This window comes from Amblyomma americanum, chromosome 2 (assembly GCF_052857255.1).
Source record: "Amblyomma americanum isolate KBUSLIRL-KWMA chromosome 2, ASM5285725v1, whole genome shotgun sequence".
Lineage (NCBI taxonomy): Eukaryota > Metazoa > Arthropoda > Arachnida > Ixodida > Ixodidae > Amblyomma > Amblyomma americanum.
The window spans coordinates 50,879,870-50,891,519 of NC_135498.1; the positions used below are offsets into that span (position 1 = coordinate 50,879,870).

The window sequence follows — 11,650 nt, forward strand, 5'->3', positions numbered from 1 at the left end:
GCAGTTTATGTTAAAGGCCTACAATTGCTTATGTAAAAAACAGCACTTAAATCTCTACACAAGAGTGCCTGCATGACAGACATAATGGGTATTTAACATAACTTGAACCACAGATTAAAAAAAAAATACTGTACACTTTGCAAGTTTGAAACTGAAGCGTACTGTTGCTGCCTGCTTCAAGAATGGTTTTTCGCTGATCAATTTAGTAATGAAAATTACTAAACCTCTGAACAATGAAATGTTTAGCAGTGCAAAAAAAAAATCCCCCAAGAGCACATTTCTCAAAGAACCAATATCTTGAGCAAACATTCACGGATATCCTATTCGGGACTATGGCCATAAGCACACGTTGACAGTGGCTGTGGTTGCCCAAGGTTGCGTGCATCAAGGTATCAGATAGCCAAAAAGCAACAGCCATCAACCACAAGCTGTTCAGAGCAGCTCCTTACGCTTCACACATTTAAACTTCGGCTGATTTTGTTCGCTGCCGAGAGAATGGCAAAAAAAAACCACCTGCTCAGAGATTTCTCTGGTTGCAGACTTGTGTAAGGGCTGCATTTTTTTTTTATCTCTAGGGCCCATACACGGATTATATAACCTTATTTTTTCTCACCAATAATTCAGTCCAAAACAGGGGATGTGGCACATACAAGGGTGCGGGTCTTACACGAGATCATACAATACCTGTTTCTAACCTGCGCACTCGATTTTCATGGTTGTGAAAATGAAGAAAGCACTATTTATCACTTCATGGTTCAGCGCTGTAATCACGGCGAGCAAACCTATATGCAACAGACGTGTAACAACGCAATAGCAACGCCAGCAGTTGGAGGCAAATGAAAATCAATGGAGATAACACAGCACACTTCCCAAGTCTTCCACACTCGTGCGCAGCCTGGTAGACTAGCTTGGCAAGTGGGAAACCAAACTGTAAACGGCCCTGTAGTTTCAGGTTCAGGTGCAATACATGCTTCGGAGGTTGTTGGGAGTAAAGTCATCAACCGTAAGTTTTCTCTCGCTTCCTACCGCGACCAGCATGGGTCAGATAAATAATGCATAGTTTGAATTTTCATTACCGGAACTGATTTGGATATGAATACTACACAATTTTCTTCTTTTTTTTTTTTTACACATAGAGCTCCATGCATTCTGGCAGGAGCAGGCACCGGCATGTGGCATTTACAACCCTTAATTCTGCCTCACAATTTTGGGTGATCATTCTTGTAAAAAAAAAACAAAAAAACAGTTGACTTTACACAGCAATATAGTTACGTAGTTTGGCTCATCGTCTCATAGATACCAACAGCAGCAAGTGCCAGCATAGAAAGGGTTAATCGGTGTACTATGGTCGTAATGACTCTGGAGCTGTTTGTAGCGTGGCTTAGGTTTTGCTCAGATTGTAACACTCATTCCGTTGGCTCGATTTTCGTTAGAATAAGGTGAATAAAGTATGTATGCTATTTGGGGTGTTATCTGATGCTGTTCACTTAATATGGTTCACTTGTCTATGATAACAAGAGTAATAAAAAAATATCTGGTAAAAGAAGTAACCAGGGCTGCCACACTGAACTAGCCAGCCCACTACTTTTAAACCGCTGCTACTAAACCTTCTCTCCACTGTTCTTTCTTTTTTGCCTTCAAGAAAATTTGGCTTTTATTCAAAACCTTTAAGGCAAAAGATCCTAGTTCACTTATTTTACGTTCCTACCAACGTGCTGTAGATCTTTCGGCCACGTATTCTCTTCTGACCCAGACTTTAATGCGAAAGTTGTACATGAGGGCTTTACACGAGGAGTGTTGCCATCCCTGCAGCAGTCAATGTGTAACCACCTCTGGGCTGCTCAATACATTTGGAAGACTACTGCATCGTGTTAAATAGCAATCATCCTTGTTCTAAGTGTTCTTATCTTTAGTTAATAGTTAGATAGCAGTGCTCCACTTAAACAAAAAAAGCTTTTTATGGAGGAAAAACGCTAAGGCGCCCATGTGCGGTGCGATGTCAGTGCATGTTAAAGATCCCCAGGTGGTCGAAATTATTCCGGAGCCCTCCACTACGGCACCTCTCTTCCTTTCTTCTTTCACTCCCTCCTTTATCCCTTCCTATATATGAGACAGATACTGCGCCATTTCCTTTCCCCAAAAACCAATTATTATTATTATTATTATTTAGGCGGCAAGCTCCATTAAACCTAATTCTATATTCTGTAATAAGCTGAAACAGCCTTGAGACTACTTCTCCATGAAAAACAAAACAAAAGAAAAGGTTAATACGAACAATTAAGCCTGTCAGCATTGATTAATCCTAAACCTTGCAGAGTCACAACACAATGAATCAAATCATTCTTCTAGCATTGCGGGGGCAATGGCTAATTGTGGGTGGCCTTGCAATGGGTCATGTAATAAGGCACACCCTGGCCTTTATCTCACATCAGTTTTTTTCAGGTGCATAAAAGTTACCAACTGCCTTTAGCACACAATTTCCTACCACATCACAACAGGGCAGCTGGCATAGAAAATATTCTGTGACAAAAGAATAGGCAGACTGCAGGAACTGAGTATCATTCCTGAAAATATTCTTCTAATAAATGCATCTTTTATCATCAAAGAAACATAAACACAGCCACAAAGAGCCAAATTATTATTTTGTACTATGAACAAAAATTGGATGCAGTTGTCCTAGCGTTTATAAGGACAACGTCTTTAAGGAAGCTTTATCATGCTCGGCAGTTTCATTCCAGCATCCCAATAGTGTCTGTGTGCTCTTACACAACTTCACACTTTGGGCACCTTCCTCAAGTTGAGTAGAATTGCAAAGTCTGATCATGCTCACCTTAAATCCTAGGAATTAGGCTTGCGTGAATAGTGATCTTTTGGTTCGAAACAAATAGTAATTTCAATAATTTCGAAGTGAATAGTTCTGCACAAAAGACCACGACATGATAAAAAAGAGATGAAAGGGTGCATTAAAGCTTTGCTGCACTCACTGAAGCTGTATGATCTTTTTCGACTATGGCCATTCGAAATAACCCAGGTAGCACAAAAAACATTATAATAGCGTTATACATCTGTTAAAAATGTTAAAATAACATTATGTGATGTGAGATAATGTCAACATAACGTTAGTTTAACATATGATGTATTTGTTGACATCAGAATATTTATATAACATATTTCAGATGATATAAAAAAAACGTTTGCAATAGTAATAGTAGCAACTAGGCTTGTGTGAGTATTGAAATTTTCGAATATGAATCAAATATGAATATGGAGAAAAAATGGCTTCAAATATCGAACATCTGGTCAGCGCAAAAAAAGAATTCAGAAAAGATAAACAAGCAAACACTGTTGCTCATATTTTTTTCAAAATAGTGTATGGCCGTTGCAACTGAAATAAACGAAACTAGATTGCCTGAGCACCGTATAAAGAAAAAAAAAACTTGATGTGTTCAGAAATGTATACTGCTTAATTGAACAGCATAACAGTATCCAACCTGTAATGTGGTCAGACAAAATGAAATCCATAGCATGACAAGACTGGAAACAAAAATAACATGGTGACTAGTAAAACCTCATTAATTCGGAGTTCAAGAACCGACAGAAATTCCCGGGTTATTAGAAGATCGATTTATAAAATGCCCCGTGGCCCCGACTACCGAAAAATGTGATAGTCTGATGAGGCGGCTCTATCGTGCAAACACCGGTAATCCAGTGACGAGCATCGAGTTTAGGAGTGCTGGAAGACATCGCGAACATAAGCGAGGTGGGAACTCATACTGAGACCTTTAGCACACCTTTCTTCGTCTATTCACAGCAATTTCCTTGGCCATCGTTCGCGATGGAAGCAGTGGAGGTGTCATCCGGCTTGGTGTGATCACCAAGGATGGTGTGGAGCACAAGGTTCTCACTGGAGAGGAGATTCCCAAGTTCTACCAGGGATGAAGGAATGACCTTCCGCTTCTTGTACCCTTTCTGAGGAACTTAGTAAACCTGCAGTGCCCACCCTCCTGCTGTGTTATGGCTTTCATTTGCCACCAGCAGGATTTTCTGAAAATAACTATGCGCAGAATGCAGCATCAAAATGGTTTGCACATGATGTTAAAGGTGTACAGACGGACTCAAACTTTTGGGTGTCCGTTTTTTTTTTTTTTTCTAGAAAGAGGCCTACGGGCCTAGTAATCATGAAAATGAGTTCAGAACACCAGTGCACGGTGTAAATATTTATTAAAATTTTACACAATTACAATTACACAGGCAGTATCAGTTGGCATCAGCGCTTAAGTGCACCTTGACGTCTCATCCAACCGGCCAACCTGCACTACCATATTCCTGATGTCTGTCGCCGAACTTCACCCCCGTGTCACTTGACGCAGGTGGAAATGACGGGCAGCTCCCGGACAACATTCAAAACTGTGTTCAATTGTGCTACGCAATGGCTGCAACTGAAATCTGCTCGGAGGCATTTCCCTGCATGCATGAAACTAATTTTTGCATTTGAAATTTTGTGTCTGTAGTCCCTAAGGGTGCCATTATGGAGCACCAGGCAAAACTATGACAATGCAGATCAAAGCAGGTGGTGACAGTGGATCAGAGCAACGTCCAAAGTTTTACCATACCTTGGGTCTCTGATATGGTAATCGCTGTGATGTAGATACAGGCCACCTGCAAAAGCAGTAACAAGGTGTGCTGGCTGTATCAATCCATCGATCGCTCGCAAGTGAACGCGTTAATGATACTGTAAACAAAGCAAATTTTCACTGCAGCACAAGAATGTGCTTTGATGTTATTGTGCGACTGCTTGTCTCTTCAGACGTGTGAGGGTGAGGCGGCTAAAGCTACAAACAGCGCATTTGAGTCTTACAACACCAGATGAGCTCGTATTTCACAAAGCCCGATGACAAATTTGGCTGGTCACAAGAGGGGATGCACAGAACGTCCGGACAACCGGGACGCCGAGGTATTCACTCTGTCGTGCACAACACGTCGCAGGCTTCGTCGAGAGGCAAACGTTGTAACAAATCTTTTATATCCTGCACCTTGTCGGAGACCAGATCCATGAAATCGGGCGGGCCCCTACTCTTCACGACGGTGCGCTCGGGGTGCACCGAGAAGTCGTCGTACCACATGTCCAGTCTAAGAACGCCGTCGTAGACTCCGAAGTTGAGCACCAGGTCGGCTCTGATGAAAGTGTAGCTTCCCGCAGTCTCAAGCTTGCGGCCCAGCAAGTGCAGGCTGTGTTTCCGCTCCGTATTTTCGACCTGTTGCTGGCGCGCTACGTACGCCTTGAGTCGCTTGGGCAGCTTCGCCAGGGCCGCGTCCAGCGACGAGTGTTCGATGTCTTCGCGCAGAGCCCAGGCCGTTGCCAGGGGCAGACTGATTACATCGACAGTGCGCCGCTTGTCAAGCATGCACTCGAACTTCTGGCCACCTACCTCGCAAATTACTTCCAGGGAACCGTCTTCAAAGGCGCGCAGTTTCAAGCCGTGTACCGACTGTTCTGCGTAGGCTCCCTTGTCCGATGCACCGTGACGATCCATCGCGTTTCGAGACAACGCTATAACGCGATAGTGTCAGGCCGGAGAGTTGTATGAAACTCTATGAGTGAGATAAACTTCACTGCCACGGCTGTGTCAAGGAAGTGAAGAATAAAACGCTGTCAGCATCAAATTGGTCGAACTGCCCGCTGTCCTCTCTAGACAGCTCCCACTTTGGCTCCAACCTTTTCAAACGCCATCAACCAAACTGACCAATCCCCATGCCTCCCCATGCTAAACAATGCCAAACCCAAACTATAAAAAAGTGAACTCTACCCACACTCCTGCCGATGATAATGATAGTGATGAACCTTTTGGCTGTTATGTGATACGTCTAAAAAAAAAATTAAGGAAAGCAAGGAAAAATAAAGGATACGCTGATGGACGAGCCAAACACCGAAAAGTCTTCATAATCACTTCTTCAAAACTAATGGTATGTCACCTCAGTTTTACTTTAGTGGTGCATTTATTTATTGATGACTAGCTCTAAATAGCAGTTGTGAAACTATTAAAAAGTAAAAGTGCTAAAATGAAAAGCCAGAAGTTTCGCTACCTCTTAGCATGATACATGCCGAGAAAGAATTGGTCTAACCAGCGCGTCATGCTGCTCGCTTATTTCCGTCAAATAATTATAAGCATATATATGCTGGCTCTGTGGATGCCGCCGAGCTTGTCAGCTGAACCGTCAGACCGTCAGCTTGTCCTACCTACACTGTGCTCGTGCCTTAAATGGCGCTGCTTTCGAGCCTTAATAATAATAATTGGTTTTGGGGGGAAAGGAAATGGCGCAGTATCTGTCTCATATATCGTTGGACACCTGAACCGCGCCGTAAGGGAAGGGTAAATAAGGGAGTCAAAGAAGAAAGGAAGAGAGAGGTGTCGTAGTGGAGGGCTCCGGAATAATTTCGCCCACCTGGGGATCTTTAACGTGCACTGACATCGCACAGCACACGGGCGCCTTAGCGTTTTTCCTCCATAAAAACGCAGCCGCCGCGGTCGGGTTGGAACCCGGGAACTCCGGATCAGTAGTCGAGCGCCCTAACCACTGAGCCACCGCGGCGGGGCGTTATATTTGTTTTTGGCTTCTGTTGAATTGTTTCAGTGGTTTAACTTTGTGGTAGAACGAATAGAAGGGTTGAAGAATTGGATGAAAGAAGGAAGACAGAAGGAGGCACCATAGTGGCTCCGGATTTATTTCAGATACGGGGTTCTTTAACTTGCGAGCGTGCTCACATATTGCGTTGCGGTTTTGGTCTTGGGGATTAAAGAAATGGCGCAGTATCTATCTCGCATCTCGGCGTTACACCTGAACCGCGCCGTAAGGGAAGGGTTAAAGGAGGGACATGAAAGACGAAAGGAAGAGGTGCCGTAGTGGAGGGCTCCGGAACGTCGCGACCGGAGCTAAGCCCGAGTTCTCGGGCTCAGCAGACGAACGCTTTAACGTTATGTTAGTACTGCTTGTTCATTTCTGCTTCTACCGCATCTAGTGCTGAGCGGTCCAAAGAAAGTGACCCTAGTAATGACAAAGAAAATAAATTCGTAAAGGCACTCTCTCTGTTGCGTGCGCTTCGCTTGAATTTATGATTAATTTCTATGATAATTTCCCATGGCAGCCCATGGGCGTTTCATGACCGTAAAAGGCTGCATGCCGATGTTTCGCACCCGGCTGCACCACATATGTTCCGTATATGAATTGCAATGGTTTTAGACATTTCGACTTGGGGAGTTATAAACTGCAGCCAATAATTTATACCGCCATCTAATTAATCTACCAGTCGGTGTAAATCTCCCAACCCGTCGGCTCTCGCAATCTTGGGTGTCCCCGGACGTTGTTGCCCACTCTTATTCATCTTTGCATCTTCCAAATTGTTTCCATTTTCATGCGAAAGCATTACTAGACCCATTACAAGAATGGCCGGCGGCATGTGTGTGTACCCACACATGGTACAAAAAATCCGAGGTGGCACAAAAAAATAGGGTGACGTCATCAAGCGGCTACATGACACACAGCAAGCTGAGCACCCCCATTTCAGACAATCCTCTACATGTTGTTCGTCTATATATACTCGCCACTGGCCAACCTCCATGTGACGCTAGTGTACTCGACATTTGTACAAAGTTGTGGTGCAACCGACGTTTCTCATACAGCATTCAGAGTTCTGGGTGATGTCATACTATTTTTCGTTGCATATAGCTTAGATGTGCTAGCCAAGCTGGAGGCTAGCTTGCGACAGGGATTCGAACCGTCAACGTATGCACCTTCAATTGTATGCCTTCCCAGACTTTCGTATCAAAATTGTGATGCAACCATTTGCTGTACACCATTCCGGCTGATGTCATATATGTGTGCGTGTGTTTGTGAGTGGTGTCATACGTCGCATTCATGTTGGTGGACGCAAACATGTCTTGCATCCACGACATGCAAACTCGGCGAACCTCATCACCGTGTACCGAGAGGGTCCAAACAAATGTGATGTGGTGCGCAACCAATACACAAACACATAGAAAGGCATGTACAAACATTACACCTAAACAATGAACCTGGAGACAGTATAGAGTGCTTTCGCATTCCCACACATAAGCAATATTGATTGATTGATTGAATTTTATTTCTCAACATTCATACAAGGCATGCTTGTGAAAACATCTGGATTAATTGTCTCTGCTGAATTTTGTTTTTATCGTCCATTGTTTTTTATTCCTGGCATATTCTGATAGTGTCGTTTGTGAGTATAAAGGTGGGAATAGCTAGCCTTACAATGGCCACTGATTTAAGTGATTGTGGCTCTACTACTGTTTCATAAAGACATATATTAGAAGGGGCGAGGAAAAGAAAGAAGAAAAGCGCCCTTCATTGCCGGTTGGCACAACGGGCTTGTTTCATGAGGACAAAAATTATTTCGGGACTAAGAAAAAAATTTAAAACAAAAAGGGTCCTGCCCGTGCCACTGGTTACATAAAGACATAATGTAGAAGATGGAGGCATAAAAATGAATAATAAAAACCAGCGTCTCCCGTACCACTAAGTATAGTGGGTATAATCCCAATAGTAATATAAAAGATGTGGCCCTTCGGCAATTGGGATTTTGCTATCCGAAGGCGGAAAGAAATCAATGTAGGAATGGCTACTAAAGCTACCTACAGCCAAAAAGTAAACCTGGGGAGACTCCCCTGATCTCCCCTAGAAAGTAGCAGGTTGGAGTGGGATATGAGAAATATGGGTAGGGTTATGGGAATTAGGAGGGACTGGGGACCGCGGAATTTTTCCGTATTTCTGATACCTTTGGACTTTTTACCAGGCCTCCATAAGCGAGCACTGAAATCTCAACTGATAGTGCGGCCCTCGGCCTCCAAGCGTGCTTTTATACACAGAGAATGCTTGCCGGGGTCTCCAACCGTCCGAGACAGGGTAACCTAACCGGGGCTCAACTGAGATCTCCTCCTCCAAGCCAGGTTCCACCACTCTGACTGTCCAACAGTATTAAGATGGCAGAGCTTTCGCACCACCCGTTTGGTGCTCCAGCTCTTACTCCAAGGTACTTGCTCGCAAAAGGATCCCTTTTACGGTTTTCGAATGGTGGCACACCACCGGCGTTAGCCCCCCCCGACATAGTCAATGTGGCCACTAATTTAAATGAGTGTGGCTCTACTACTGTGCCAAAAGGACAGTGCCCTCTAAAAAGAGTCATGGAGACACTGCTCGCCGCCCATTTTGGAAGCCCTCAGGGTACATGATGCAAGAGATGTCCATACAGTATTATGCTCTGCACAAAATTGTGGGCATGCTGAAATGAAATTTGTTCACATCACCTACAATATCACAGTGTACGCACATAGGTGAGGTGATGAGGTGAAGCTTGTACATCATGCGCAGCCGATACAAGAGAGTAATTCTGTCATGTCCCTCATGAAATGGGAGGTGCAGCAGTGGCCGAAGTGCAGAAAAGTGTTGCACCCCTTTGGGACAGTTACTGAAGATGGATAAAACTGGGTTTTTTTTTTTGTTTTATTGGAGAAGTGTGCCATGAGGCTTCTCGGGCAAAAAGGTCTGCCTTTGTGTTAACAGACGATAGCCACTGGAAGCAAGCTATAAAACCTATGCTAGTTAGGTTAAGAATGCAATGCAATAGAGAAGACCAACACGTTCAAGTTAAAAAAGAATCTTTATTGAAAAAAAAAAAGTCTGCCGCACACACATTCCATCCAAAAAGACATTTGCGTGAGTATAAAAGTCTAGCTCGTCATTGTCTTGTGCATACTATGTCTGGTGCCGACAGAGAACTGCACAGAAGCATAGCACTTATTCATGCCCAGTCATTGTTTCACTACAGGCTAGCGAGCGTCACTTCCAAGACGCATGTTACAGCAAACGTGCCTGCATCCAAGCATCACAGTACACAAAGCTCGTGTGCATTAGCCTTCGACGCACTGGAACTATCATTCGGTAGTGTGCTGGCAAAGCGAGCCTGTCGGTAAAAGTGGAGTGGTACAAATGTTTCTTGGTTTAATCACAAGGTCCACCTTGATTTCACGATATAAGGAGGGTGTAACTTTGCGGCTCAAATATTAGTTCGTTTTAAACAACAAAGTAGTCTATGGAAAATTCACTGTTTCATTAGGCTAAATTTAGTCGTGTCCAAACAATTTACTGGCAGTAGTCTTGCTTTTGTTCTTAAGAAATCCTCCAAACATCTTGCGTAAATTAAAAAGCTTTGTGCTTGCATATTTAATGGTTATGCCTAACCATGTTCGAGCAGCATTAGATGCTGACATAGTGTGATGCGCTTCTTCGCACAGGCCATGGCCTTGATCTACATGACCAGCGTTTTTTTCCTTTTTTCTTTTCAATCATGGCCTGCGCTATAATGCATCTCAAAAGGGCACTATATATTGCTTTTATCTCCATCCTGTTGTAAAACGAACAAAAAATAACTAAAAGAACTCGGCATATTCGACACTCACATAAACAAAAAAAAGTTGGAAGATTAAAAACAACACAACCAAGATCACAGATGCAGCTTACATTGCTGACTAAATTGGAATGTGTGCCCCTGGACGGATGTTGCAGTGGTTGACAAGATTCATTTTTTTCCGCCTTTCAGGGGCAAACCTCCAGAACAGACAACTCATGTCCCTAAGCAGCACCCCTGAACCACACACAGCAACTGCCTGCAGCCTGTAAGCGGAAACAAGCCTACCTCGATATCAGCCATTTTTTAGATTCACAGTCTTTGTAACAAGTTTGTAACCCACCAGAACCGTACGCACAGCAGGAGCACTGCCGAGCGGTGGTGCTTAGCGGTATAGCATGCTTCAAGCAAGGTGGCTTGTCCCTTGCTCTTGTGCTCTTGCCGATAGTGAATTCCCACAAAAGAGTGAGAGGGACATGCCTCCTCACTCAGCACAACCACGGTACAGGTAAGCACTGCTAATAACAACGGCCGTACTCAGCAGCGCTCCCGGTCTGGCCACAGTCTTGGTAGGTTCCAAACTTTTCAATAAAGATCGTACACGCAGGTATTATGCTTCACGAGTTGCACCATGTGTTGTCACTGTAGCAGTGATAACACATGCAACAAAACTTTTCCAAACCTTGTGCAATGTACCATGAAAGCCCTCTAGCATCGGATACAGTGTTATTATCAATGACAAATGCATCGCGGTATGCAGCAGTAAGGGAAATGGCAAGCTTTTGTGACCACTCCAAAAAGTGCTTCACCTGTATATGGTGAAACAAGCCAGCCAGCCTTAAGCCACTTTTCTAAGAAACCTCAGTTTTCCAAGGCGAACACTATGTGGGCACAAGTTAGATTTGCTCTTGCTAACAGCTCTTGTCTTTTCTATACTGCAAAATGTGCTGGTGACATTGAGCCACAGCTGGCAAATATGTGGCTAATTCCCATACCAGTTAGGAATGAAATGAAGCCAAACTGTGCATACAGGAATGTCAACAAAATTCAAAAGATGACTAAATAATACAAAAAGAACAGAGTTTACAGAGTTCAATCTGAAAAAAGAAAAAAAAAAACAAATGGCTCGGATATGACACAACACGTCATAGCAAGTCAACATATACATTATGGCACATCGGGAAGACTGGATCTGGCAAGAAACGCTCA

The 11,650-nt window shown here is 43.7% G+C and overlaps 1 long non-coding RNA gene across 1 annotated transcript; it reads left to right on the forward strand.

Moving 5' to 3' along the window:
- The first annotated feature begins 724 nt into the window (after positions 1-724).
- Positions 725-4,025, forward strand: LOC144121212 (uncharacterized). The gene is made up of 2 exons (XR_013312561.1): positions 725-1,003; positions 3,812-4,025. It is a non-coding gene; the product is annotated as an uncharacterized LOC144121212 (long non-coding RNA).
- Positions 4,026-11,650: the final 7,625 nt, after the last annotated feature.